The 13,667-nt window shown below is 38.0% G+C and overlaps 1 long non-coding RNA gene across 1 annotated transcript; it reads left to right on the top strand.

Annotated features, from left to right (window-relative positions):
* Window positions 1–352: 352 nt before the first annotated feature.
* LOC113654939 lies at window positions 353–13,385 on the top strand. The gene is made up of 5 exons (XR_003443583.2): window positions 353–513; window positions 2,637–2,711; window positions 5,998–6,069; window positions 9,269–9,325; window positions 13,237–13,385. It is a non-coding gene; the product is annotated as an uncharacterized LOC113654939 (long non-coding RNA).
* The last annotated feature ends 282 nt before the right edge of the window (window positions 13,386–13,667 follow it).

Raw genomic sequence — 13,667 nt, 5'->3', positions numbered from 1 at the left:
TCAACCTCCAAATATTGGGATATGTGAATTTCACTGTGCTGTAACGTATGTGTGACAAAATAAAGTCGTCTTCATCAAAGCTTCAACCGCACAGTTTTATTCTGATTGACGGACCTCTGGACTTGTACGCAGATCTATGTGTATTCCTATTAAACTGTCTAGCTAATGTCTGCACTCTATACAAACCCAGCCTGAAAAACACTTTGGGATGATAAGGAGCTATGTCACTGTATCTTTCTTTGTTGGCAGGAACAAAAAAAAATCTTTTTCACTCTAGTTCCATGGCGTGTGCATCCACGCTAGCAGCCAGCATTAGCGTCACTGTGCGTCTCGACCGGTGGGCGTGTGCTCGTGTCACGCGTGTCTGTGAAATTATGAATGGACACAGAGCATGGTGTGGTGTGAGAGCGATGCAGAGGAAGGGAGGGATGGAGAGAGGAAAGGCGTATCACTAGAGACACAGGCTTATCATCTGGCAGCACAGCCTCTTTGTCAAACGTGAGGAAGGAGCCGGTAAGAATCATCTTTTTTCTTCTTTAATTCTTTTCAATCTTTTACTGGATGCATTTAATCAACATTGATTGAATGAATAAATGAATGAATGCTTTAACAGTACATAATGGGTATAATTGTAACTGGATTCTTAACATGTGCATGTATGATGGTGTGTGTGTGTGTGTGTGTGTGTGTGTGTGTGAGAGAGAGAGAGAGAGAGATTAAGAAAAAGAAAGAGAGCCAATTATGTGTTGATCTGAGTTTTTTTTTATGCATCACTGGTTTCAAGATCAATGAAGGGCAAGCAGATAGACAGAAGGTGTGTGTATGAGTGAGAGTGTGTGTATGTGGGTGGAGAACGAGACACGGCCATTCAGGAGACGATTTATGCTTTGCTGTGACTGTGTGCTTGAGTGCCGTTGATGTGTTTCAGGTTTGAGTGTTGCCCAATGCTCAGGACTGGGTTCATTCCTCCTCAGCAGGCAGGATGGACTTCAACAAATTCACAATGATTTCTATTACGTTTTTCTAAGAGATGTTTTTCGGTGTACGTGTTCTTCGTGGTTGAAAATTCATTGGGCAGGATGGAAAATAATCAGTCATCTTAGAGCTTGATGGGTTGCGGATGTCATTTTTTCCAGACTGCTAGATAGACTGTAGGCATAGGTGAGATATATAGATGCTCTTAAAACACCACTAAAATATAAAACATGTCACTGAGAATAGAGTATATGGGATTTTGTGTTAAAATATTGGTAACAAAGGAAATGTTTCGACTTTACTGAGGGTTAAAGTGTATTTAAACCACAAAACGGTCTGATTGTCTGGTCACTGTCCAAATGTGTCTCTTGTGAGTGACACTAGGTGTGTGTGTGTGTGTGTCTGTGTGTGTGTGTGTGTGTGTGTGTGTGTGTGTGTGTGTGTGTGGTTTGTAACACAATCTGAGTTTCATCATTGTCTTTAAGGGCAAATGCATTGCCATTTTTTCTGAATGTGTGTGAGTGTTAGTTGAGTGTGTAACTCCATCCAGTGTAATACTTGAAAAATTAACCATAAGCATAAGTACTGGCACAGTACAGTAGATTGTTTATAAAACAGCAATCATGAGCACACACACATACAGTATACAAATATAAATGACCCTGGGGTGTTTTCTCCTTTTTACTTTACGTCTGCATGCACAAAACCCGAACCAAAATCCTTATAAATATGAAAATTATGCAAAAGACTCTACACACAACACCAAATAAATTACAGATATGACCGACTAGTCCGAGTGTGAAGAAGGTTGGTAGGATGAGTATGGTGTGCAGGCAAGTACGACAAGGACACCGATTACATCGTGTCTGTGTTCAGTTACTACTGGCTTTATTTTGTTTAGCCGCGCATCATGATTCTGAGATCAAAACTTTACACCTACAATGTTGAGCAACACTAGTACAGTCGGACTATAAATATTTCCACTTCCTGTATATTTCACCCTATAGTAACCTTATTAGAGCAGACGAAAATGGTACAGTAGGATGATAAAATGAGATTGTGTGAATGTGTAAGGATGTGAGGTTTCCACATAATAACTTGCCCTCTAGTGAAAACTAGGAATTGTGAATTTCTAATTACCATTTTGGTGAGTGTGTGTGTGCGTGCGTGCGTGTGTGTGTGTGTGTGTGTGTGTGTGTGTGTGTGTGTGTGTGTGTGTGTGTGTGTGTGTGTGAGACAGAGAGAGAGAGAGGGAATTTAATATTTGGAGTCACACTCTTGTGTTTCCATGGTGACCTGGTCTCTCTTAATACCATTTGTCCCCTTTGGCTTTGGCAGATCAATGCTCCTACTCCTAATCACGTATATACACTGACACCTACTGTATGCCGCTTTCATATATACGATGTGAAGTCTTTATCTTTTACCGTTAGTGTGTTACTAAAGTAGCAGGATTTTATTCATTCTTACAGTCTGTACATATATTCTATGTTAATCTACATCCATCCTACGTTAGTTTAGCATCTAACCGCGAGGATAAGAACGAGTCACGAGCAGGTGACCACTAGTGGTGATGGATGGCATGTCCTTAAATGTGACATTGGTGTATTATTATTGCATTACATGCTTGTTAAAGCGCTGCTGTTTTCTCATACTGACAGGCCCTGAGCGAGTAATCAAGATAAACAGCGTCTCTCTTGTCTCTCCTGCTGCACTTATCCAACATGGACCAGAAGGTAAGCAAAGAGATTTGGATTAAAACATTGGATTTATATGAATATTAAAACAACAACAACAAAAAAAACAACAACAGCAAAACAGCTGATGTTTTGAAAAATAAATAAATAAATAAACTCAGTGAGCCAATAGTATTAAAGCTGCATCAGTTTTTTATTCACCATACTAATGACTTTGTTACTTTGAATACCACAGACTGGGTTTTAATTTTACATTCATTAATCAGAAACATGGACAAAGACAATTGTTGCTTTACAATCTTTTATTACATATAAATTATCTCTAATGTGCAAGACAGAGGTGACTGTGGGAAGGAAAAACATGATGAGACGATATGAGAAGAAACCTTGAGAGGAAACATACTCAAAATTTAACCCATTCTCACCTGGAGACACCAGAGAGAAGGATTTTAAATCATTTCTGAGTTTCTGAGTTTCTGAGTGGTGCCGTGTGTGTGTGTGTGTGTGTGTGTGTGTGTGTGTGTGTGTGTGTGTGTGTGTGTGTGTGTGTGTGAATATATATCATGTACAAATAGTGGAGTAAATTATGGCAAAAGTTACACAACAAGAAATTAAATAGCATGAATCCAATTTTCCCCCCTTTTGCACATTTGGGTGGTGTGAGATGTGAATTATAGTAAATTATATAATAATAATATAATAAAAAATCAAATAATAATAAATAAAACAAGAAAAAAACACCAACAGCTAACCAATAGGCTAAGCTGTGTTTTGCATTAATTAAACCATGGTTCTAAATATTAACCTAATATTATCCAAGTTAGTCATGAATCTAATGATATTTGTATAATGCGGGTCCTGTTGGGAAATTTATGTGAATAATTTATGTGAAAGAATGTGACAGAATAATTTTCTGTTTCTGTTCTAGTCTAGTTTATTCAGATCTGAGCTCATCAGCGTGTCTGTACTGTACATGTTGAACCCTGGGGCTGAAACTATTACTCAAGGCTTCTTTCTGAAAATTGTGAAAAATACCTTTAATATTTTGTCGCAGGACTATGGAGCATTGATGAATGTTTTATTCTCAACAATAAAACTGTCCCCACTCTGTGTGTTCATCATTACCACGGTATGACACTGATGTGGTTAGAAACGACCTGCTGTAAAACTGTCACTGTAGCTCAAGTTTGGGACTTTGTCATCGTTTTAAAAGGCCAAGGCTACAGATGCGTGTTTTCTCTGATCCGATAGCTATCTGATTTGTAAAAACTGTTCCATTTACATTAGGTCACATAAATGCGTCTTGGCGAATCTGCATTTTCGCTGGCAACAGCAGTGCATTTTAAGTCCCAATGAGACACCTGGGTGAAAGATCGGAGCCAGCGTTGGTGGGAAAACATGTTTGTTTCTGACGCGATGCACGACTCGCGAGTCACCTGCGAATGACGTACTTCCTTTTGGGAGGAGTATAGTGCTGACGTATGTGGCTTGAACAACCACATTCATTTACACCTGTCCAGTTTAATCTGAAATGCGTCCCAGACCACCTGCTGAAGTGGCTTGAGAGATCGGATTTATATCCGTCTCGAAAACGTTTCGGAGGGCATTTAGACCTGGTCTGTTTACCATCGGATAGCTATCTGATCACAGAAAACGCATGAAGTGACCATGTTTTAAAAGCCCCTAAAAGAAGCGTTTGAATGGTTTGACCCACGGTTCACACTGAGAAATACAAACAAATGCACTACAATAAATACATAAACCCTAGGAGTTGGAATATATTAAATCTGCAATGAAACATGGAGACTTTTTATCATTTAACATGACCCGTTGTGACCCACGGAGCAAAACAAAGCACAGTTAAGTTTGTAGCAGAAAACAGACAAAGGCAGTATGACTAGTAATAAGGTCAGAAGAGAGCTCCTGCTTCTCACTGAGATTCATCCTGGGTTACAGTCGTTCTAAACACGGTGTGTGACCGCAGGTAAAGGAACGTTTTACACTTTATACAAAAGCAGGGGTTATGGAACTTTGCTCTGAAGCAGAAATAGCATGGCATTTTGCGGTGTTAACTTTGCATTGTGGTGACACGTGTACAGTGCGTAACAACGAGAGGTTAGAATGTTACGGCTCTGTGCTTTTTTGTTAAAGTTTTGTCAATGTCATGAACGCTGGATAAAAGGGACCCAAACACAGGATGGCAAAAATAACAGGGTTTAATAACGGAAAACATAAAGCATAACACAGACTAGACCGGACAAAGACAACAGTTGATTTCGCGCTGCACAAGGCAACGCGGCACAGTTAAATACAAAAGACAATGAGACACGATTAGGAACAGGTGTGGAGACAGGGAAGGTCAGACGAAGGCGGGGCAGACACGTGACAAGGAATGTAAACAAAGGCACATGGCCAAAAGTCCGAGCTGAGTCCTGACAGTCAAAGCTAGATAAAAAAAAAAGTTTAGTTTTTGTTTTCTTTTTTCCCTTCTTTTTTAATTTTAATTTTATAAAATGACATTCAAATGATCGATATTCGTCACATGCATGGACGACATGCAATTTAATTAAAACAAATGGTATATGAAAGTAAAATGAAATAAAAAAACGAAATGGTCAGCTGAACAAGAAAAATAGACAAAATATAGAAGACGATATAGTGACTTCATGTTATTCATGTATTCATATCATCATATTCATATTTTTATCATCAAAGTTTTCCTGCCTTTGTGAAGCTCAGGAGGTTTAAAACAGCCAGAGGATTTAAACACCAACATTTTTTTTCATTGATGCAAAAGAAATAAGAATAAATCAGGGTCGAGGAAATGTACAGTGTGAAACATCAGATGATGAAGAGCCAGGATAAGTTATCAACCCCTTATGACCTTCTTTCTTTCTTTCTTTCTTTCTTTCTTTCTTTCTTTCTTTCTTTCTTTTCTTTTCTTTTCTTTTTCCTTCCCTTCCCATCCCTTCCTGTCCCGTCCCGTCCCATGCTTAGTAAGGCAAGATGTAAATTAGACTCACATTATGGCCAGCAGGGGGCACTAATAAGACCTGCTTCCTTCTGAACCTTGGTCTGAACACAGGCTTCTCTTCTCTTCTCTTCTCTTCTCTTCTCTTCTCTTCTCTTCTCTTCTCTTCTCTTCTCTTCTCTTCTCTTCTCTTCTCTTCTCCACATATTTGTACATATTAGGTCATAGTCTAGAATACAATAAAGATGAGGTTGTTTCCAAGAAAACTCACAGCAGAAACAACCTGTTTGATGACTGAAATTAGAAAAAAAAAACACCACCACTTTTTATTAAACACTTGTTCCATTTTCTCAGACCACATCACCACAGAGGCATATGGTGAAGAGCAGGTCCAAGTCTACTGAAGAAATCCAGCAAGCCAAGAAGGTGAGGGATTGTTACAGCCTCAGCCTGCTTTTTGCTGTTCTTTTTTTGGTTGTTGTTAGCAGAAGCACAACTAATTTAATTTACCACACACTGCTGACTGAAATGTACAAGCAGTTAACATTCATTTAAAGATAGATTGATGGATAATCTAATTGGTCATGAAAAAAAAAACAGGTTTGTGTATGCCGCCGTTCTTGTCACTCTGCTTGACATGCCATTTTATCCCACAGCCAGATCTGTAACTTTATTTGGTTTATGTATTCATACCATGTGCAAGTTCAGCCAAATGTGTGAAGAGAAAAAAATTAACACGCTTTGTTAGTGACATTTGAGAGTTTGGCCAAGACTGTCAGTGTTGTGAAAGCATGAAGGTAAAAAACACAAAAAAAATCAGAAGTGCATATTAATGTACTTATACTATGTGGTATGGTTTCTATGGTAACCGATAAGGCGATGATGGCCATTTTACATTTATGGAAGGAGCTTTTGGGAGATACGGTGCCTTAGTGCTTAGCATGTTTGCCTCAAACCTCCGTGGTTGGGGGTTTTATTTCCACCTCTGTCCTGTCTTCATGGAGTTTAGATATTCTCCCAGTGCATCAGGGGTTTCCACTGGATACTCCAGTTTCCTCCCCCAGACCAAAGACATGTGTTTCAGGTTTATTTGGCATCTCGTAACTGTCTGTAGTGTGTGAGTGTGTGCGATTGTGCCCTGAAACTTACAGGGTGTCCTCCACCTTGTGCTTCACGTCCTTTTGGATAAGCTCCAGTTTCCACACAATCATGTGTAGGATAAACAGGACAGAAAATGGATAAAGGTAAAGGAGTCTCCAGTGTCTTTGCTCACTAACATGACAAGCAACATTTTTTAAGGATTAAAATGAATGACTGTCTGGTGAGAGGACTGTTTATAGCTGTTATAAAACAAAGTGATAATGATAACTCATTAAAACGAAGCCTTTTATTTTAACACCAGTACGCGGTGACATTTTAACACCAGTACACTGATGTTCCAGACCGTCAATGGAATGGAAATCAACTCATGGGATATTTTCAATCAGTATAAAAAAAATGAATGATTTTCTGGCAGTGAGTCTGATCTGAAATGAGTCAGGACTCTGTTGGCTTTCAGTGTGAGACGTGTGTTTTTCTCTCTGTTGATAACCTTAAACAGAATTTTAGTGGTTGAAGATAAACACCTTCACATTTAAGAGGATTATGAACATGAAATTGAGCAGGAATTTACATTAAAGATAGAAACTTTTGTATGAAAAAAAAGACAAACTTTTTTCCCCCACATTTTTAATGACAATTTTATCATTAACATCTTTACACACATCACATTGTGAAGTTTGACATGACAAACACATTCAATACTGAACATGAGCACAGCAAACCAGATGGAAATTTCATTGATTGGCCCCTGGAAAAAATCTTTTGTGTTAGGAACTACTGGGACAATTCCTTGTCAGACCACTAGAGGTGGTTTGCTAGATTAAGGTCACAGGAATCAAGCGCGTCTCAGTTCTTCGTCGAGCCTGACACTTATCAGCCAATCAAAAAAGAGGCTACACAATAGCCAATCAGAAAATAGCACTATCTGGGGAAAGATTTAACGCAACATCCAATGAAAAAAAGCGAGGGGTTGGAGATGTCACGCTTGCCTGTCTTCAAAACTTGAGAGCCCTGGTCATGAATACGAAGGACTCAATTATATATTAAACATTTTATTTGAAAGTAAACTTCAACCCAGCGTCTTTTTTCAGGTTAGTTCAAACTGTTCAAAATATTTTTGTTTGCCTGCAGAAATAAAATTGCGTTTAATTTGTAGCAGTTAATTGATTTCATAAATGCAACACTACAGTTTTTTCTATACTTCCAATAAAGGTAAAAAAACGATATATGCAGTGTTCTCTTCATTTTAGATGTCAAAAGGGTTTTGTGGCTCCCTGTGGTATTTTTTCTGTGGGAAACGGGTCCAAATGGCTCTTTGAGTGTTTAAGGTTGCCGACCCCTGGCAAGGGTATTGATGTGCTGCATATTTTGTATTATGTTAACTGGGCTCTCAAATTTTGAACGGAGTGTGTGTGTGTTTGTGTGTGTGGTGTGTGTGTGTGTGTGTGTGTGTGTGTGTGTGTGTGTGTGTGTGAGAGAGAGAGAGAGAGAGAGAGAGAGAGAGAGAGAGAGAGAGAGAGAGAGAGAGAGAGAGACTGGTGTTGTTTATTGTAAGTGTTTGTTGACTTTTTGGACTCTTTTATCATTTGTAATTTTGATCCCATTTAAAACAGTTCGGCTCAAGCCCAGACATGTTTAGTGTCATGATTATGGACAATGTCCCATCCAGAGACAAGCTGTTTCGTGTTGAGCTTTTGTTCAAACCGACCATCGAAAATACCCTTTCTAATGATTTTTTTTTTCATTGGTTGTTGCGTTAAATCTTAATAGTGATATTTTCTGATTGGCTATTGTGTAGCCTCTTTTTTTGATTGGCTGATAAGTGTCAGGCTCGACTAAGAACTGAGACGCGCTTGATTCCTGCCCGGTTTTATAGAGACAGCGGTGCGGACTGATACATTTTGGGCGCTGCGGCTTATTAAATATATGATAAATAGTCAAAAAGTTTTTTCTGCGTGAGAAATACGATGTGTGGCGGGAGAGCGTGACAAAAGACCAAAATGCGTGACTGTCACTCTCAATGCGTGACACTTGACAGCTCTGTTTTAAAGTTATGTCATTTTAAGTGTTTATGTTACATTAAAGCGAGCAATGTTGTCCAGCATTTGTCTCTGATTGGCAGTGTTTCCATGAAAACGTAACAACGTGCCACAATAACATTAACTATAATGAATAAAAATGAATGTGTCAATGATGTGTCATTTGTTCTAGTTGTTGGTGCATAAGCTTTACTGGATAATTATCAGCGTTGGCATGGTAACAGTAACTCTGTTTCATCACACTAGCCCTCTGGATTTTTTTTTTTCTACATGCTCTTTCATGTTTTATTCATTTATTGGTATAGCATCAAGTTGAACCTGTAGACAATCATAGTTTTAGGTAGAACAAATGTTTATAGTGGGTTGAAAGCTACATTTCTCGCTGTCATTTTAAATCCAGATCATAAGCACACTTTAGTTTTCAATACAGTATGCAAATTAAAACCCAATATTTATTGATGCTATATTTCTCTGAAAAATTTCAGGCATTCCATATACCTCAGAAGTCTCTACCTGGTGGATCAGATTTGGACAAAGTGAAGGTGAGGTGAATCAGTGCAACTAAGGACACGTCAGCTCGAGTCAACACTGACGAGCACAAGCAAAAAAAAAAAACAAATCACTCTTCCGCATTTTAGTTATTATTCTTTACAGACAAGCCAATATGTCAGTCATTAATGCTTACTGCTCTACAGTGAGGTCATTGTCTATTAATAAAAGTTAACGATGGTGTTTGAAGTCGAGAGAAAAAGTTGAACTTAGACTGTGAAGGAAAAAAAAATATGCAGAAAGCCTTTTTAGATACTATGTCTTTTTTTTTTGCATTATATTTTTATTAAAGTTTCTCTAAAGCAAGTTTAGTCAGCTTGTTGTACCAGTGAGAAGCAAGAGCTGTGATATAAATCAAAAACTCCAGACAGCAGATTTGTCAGCAGTTTCATGTGAATGTAGAGCAAAATATATAAAAAAACAAGGTACCTGAAAGAGAACAGCATCATGATCAATAACGCTGTAAGAAACTTCTGCGGTCCAAAGAAAAACAAAAGAAAACTACACCACCTCCCTTTCTCTCTACCTGAATAAACTATTAGAACTAAAATATGCTCCAGAAAGTAAACACAAGTTGATCTAAAGTTTACATTTACAGTATTTACAGAGTGCAAAGGTGTAGTAAAAGTTGTCTTATAGATCATCTAGAGTAAAAAGACTAATACTAGTAGAATCTTAAATTAACAATGTAATAAATGTAATGTAAATGTAAACATCTGAGTTTGAGATGTTATCTCTAATATGATTGGTCACGTCAATAATCCCTACACAATCTAATATGTATCATCTTATTAACTCACTGTCATTATTAAATATTGTGTACAATACATTTCTTCTCCTTCGTCACCTTTTGAAAATTTTCTCCTCTGATAAAGAAGCTCTTAAACCTTTTATTATAAAAAGCTCTTATTATTTTTGTTATAAGTTTGTCTTCTTTTGTGCTTTAATGAAGGTGTGAACTTGAGCTGCATGAACTCATGTTTGTGCAAAATCTTATGATCCATTTTAGATCAAATCCATCAGATTAGACGTGAGGGAAATCTGGCACGTGTTAATGAAAATTCTTAGAAATTTGTGAGTTTCCCGTTAAAATAAAAGAGAAGATCCTAGTAAAGATACAAGTTATTCATAAAGCATCAGCTCAAAAGTGTTAGAAGAAGTGAGGAGGATTTTTAAAAGGTTTAAGAGCTTCTTTATCAGAGGAGAAAATGTTCAAAAGGTGTCGAAGGAGAAGAAATGTATTGTATACAATATTTAATAATGACAGTGAGTTAATAAGATGATACATATTAGATTGTGTAGGGATTATTGATCTGACCAATCATATTAGAGATAACATCTGAAACTCCAACCAACCAATCACAGTCTTCCAAAGAATGTGTTACCTAGTAGCAGGTTAAGCCCCGCCTTCTCTACAAGATAAAAGTGTTTGTATTTACTCAGCGATCGGTCCTTAATCACTCCGAAGATAAGATTCATAGTTAGACAATTTTAAGCTAAATTAGGAGCTCTCTGAGATCATTCTTATAATCTTTATGAATATAGGCCCTGGTCTTTTATATAACACTTTATAACACTTTATACACTTTATACACAAAATACTGCACATGGACTCTTTAAGGACAATAATTAAAAACTAAGCATTTCTGTATATTTATGTATATGTATATACATTATTTTTCACATATATTTACATTTTTTCATGTTTGTATAGTTTCTTTTTATATAGTTTAAACTTTTTTATTTATCTACCTCCTTTTGGTTATTTTTTTTTATCCCAAATTGCATTCCTTATGTTTGAATACCGGACAGATGCAAAAAGCATTTCACTGCATGTCGTACTCTGTATGTATGTGTATGTGACAAATAAAATTTTATTTGTTCTGATTTTGATTTGATTTGATAAAGTAGTTCGAAAGGTCGAAATCACACATTTGCTTACATTTAAATAGGTACCTGGAAAGCTTGACTATTAAATATCCATCATATTAAGGATTTGCTTGTTTTAAATACAAACAAATTGTAAACAGTAATAGTACTGTACATATTACTGGTTATTACCTGTTTGAAAGCATTCCAGATTTTCAGTGTAGTGTATCAGACCTTTGGACCCAACTGTAACTAAAGTGTTTGTGAGAAGTAACTTATTAAACAGAGAATAACCCTATAGTGTAAATAAACATTTTAAATAAAGTAAATTAAAATGTACAAAAGCTAGCATAATGCTGTATTGGGCAAGTGGTAGCTCGGTGACATCAGACTGCTGATCAGGGGGTTGTTTGTTTAAATCCCAGATCTGCCAAGCTGCCAGTTCAGGGCCCCCAAGCAAGGCCCTTAACCCTTAAACTGCTCAGTTGTATAAATTAGATAAATGTTAGTTCATAAGGTTGTTTTCTATTGAAGAGTGAAGAATTCAATTCTCGTCGTCTTTATTTGTCGCTTATACATTACAGCACGGTGAAAATCTTTTTTTGACCCACCCCGTGTTTGGAGTCGGAGCGTAGTGTCAGCCATGATCAGCATCTGGAGCACAGAAGGTTAAGGGCCTTGCTCAAGGGCCACACAGTGGCTATGAAGCAGGGCTGGAGCAGTGGTGACTCAAAAGATTAAGTCTCTGGGTTATTGATTGGAGGATCAGGGTTCAAGCCCCAGCACATCCAAGCTGGCACTGTTAGGCCCCTGAGCAAGGCCCTTAACCGTCACTGCTCCAGGGGTGCAACATCATGGCTGAACCTGTGCTCTGACCCTAACCTTCAAAGTTGGGATATGCAAAGAAAAGTATTCCACTGTGCTGTAATGTATATGTGGTGATAATAAAAAGCTTCTATACCCCAATTTTGTTCATTTCGTTTCAACCCCAAGCTGATTAGTAATCCAGAGCTTTAACCACTGAGCTTTCACTGTCACATATTAGAGGCCTAATTACTGTAACGACTGTACTTTAGGTTGGCAGGATACTTACTGGGATGTTTAAGAACATTAACGCTAATGTCTACAGTATACTGGTGTGGTTATTCTATCTCCCCAAAGGCATTTCAGAGAAAAAAGGAGAACTGGAGTGAATAAGATACTGTGAAATATTCAACTCAATTCAATTCATATTTATAGCACTTTTAATTACCGACATTGTCTCAAAGCAGCTTTACAGAAGCATAGAAACAGAATAAAAGTATAAAATGTTCTTATTTATCCCTAACATCTATATCGATAGGGGGGCACGGTGGCTTAGTGGTTAGCACGTTCGCCTCACACCTCCAGGGTTGGGGGTTCGATTCCCGCCTCCGCCTTGTGTGTGTGGAGTTTGCATGTTCTCCCCGTGCCTCGGGGGTTTCCTCCGGGTACTCCGGTTTCCTCCCCCGGTCCAAAGACATGCATGGTAGGTTGATTGGCATCTCTGGAAAATTGTCTGTAGTGTGTGGGTATGTGAGTGAATGAGAGTGTGTGTGTGCCCTGCGATGGGTTGGCACTCCATTCAGGGTGTATCCTGCCTTGATGCCAGATGAAGCCTGAGATAGGCACAGGCTCCCCGTGACCCGAGAAGTTTGGATAAGTGGTAGAAAATGAATGAATGAATGAATGAATGAATGAATGAATGAATCTATATCTATGATCAAGCCTTAGGTGAAGATGGCAAGGAAAATATCCTGAGATGATGAAACCTTGAGAGAAACACGACTTATCCTTATTTGGGTGGAAATATTGTAGTATCATAGTATCGTGTAATATCATAGTAGTGTGATTTAGAGTTTAACGATCATCCTGTACATTTGTCATTAGAGTAGCGTAACACTAGGACACAGCAATGTACAGTAAGATGATGTGAACTTTTGTGAATCCAGTTTGGAGGACATGTGTGGATAATGTATGCTGTTGTGTATAATTGTGTGTGTTCTTGTCATTATAGGAAGGACAAGAAGAATCTGAAGCTCCAACATCAGCCTCAGAAGAGCTGAAGTAATATACAGGGTCTGGAAGAATGCAAACACACACACACACACACACACACACACACACACACACACACACACACACACACACACACACACACACACACACACATTAAATGCACACGCACACTTCTCCATTTCTGTGCTAACTGCAATCTGAGACTCCTTCACATATCTTAAACTGTCTCATTAAACTACGTGGAAGTCATTTGGTGCTCATATACAGTCAAACTCCAAAATTATTGGCACCCTTCCTGACAGTGAGTCCAGTGTCCTCGAGCATTGTTACACATCCAGCATGATTTAGAAATTTGTAACCTACTTTTTTCCCCTAATGGTGAATACATAATGGTATATTGACCGTTCATGTATTTTTATATATCTATAT

The sequence above is a fragment of the Tachysurus fulvidraco genome, chromosome 10, assembly GCF_022655615.1.
Source record: "Tachysurus fulvidraco isolate hzauxx_2018 chromosome 10, HZAU_PFXX_2.0, whole genome shotgun sequence".
NCBI classification, from domain to species: domain Eukaryota; kingdom Metazoa; phylum Chordata; class Actinopteri; order Siluriformes; family Bagridae; genus Tachysurus; species Tachysurus fulvidraco.
The sequence above is the reverse complement of the archived record's forward strand: the minus strand, read 5'-3'. Positions and strand labels throughout refer to the sequence as shown.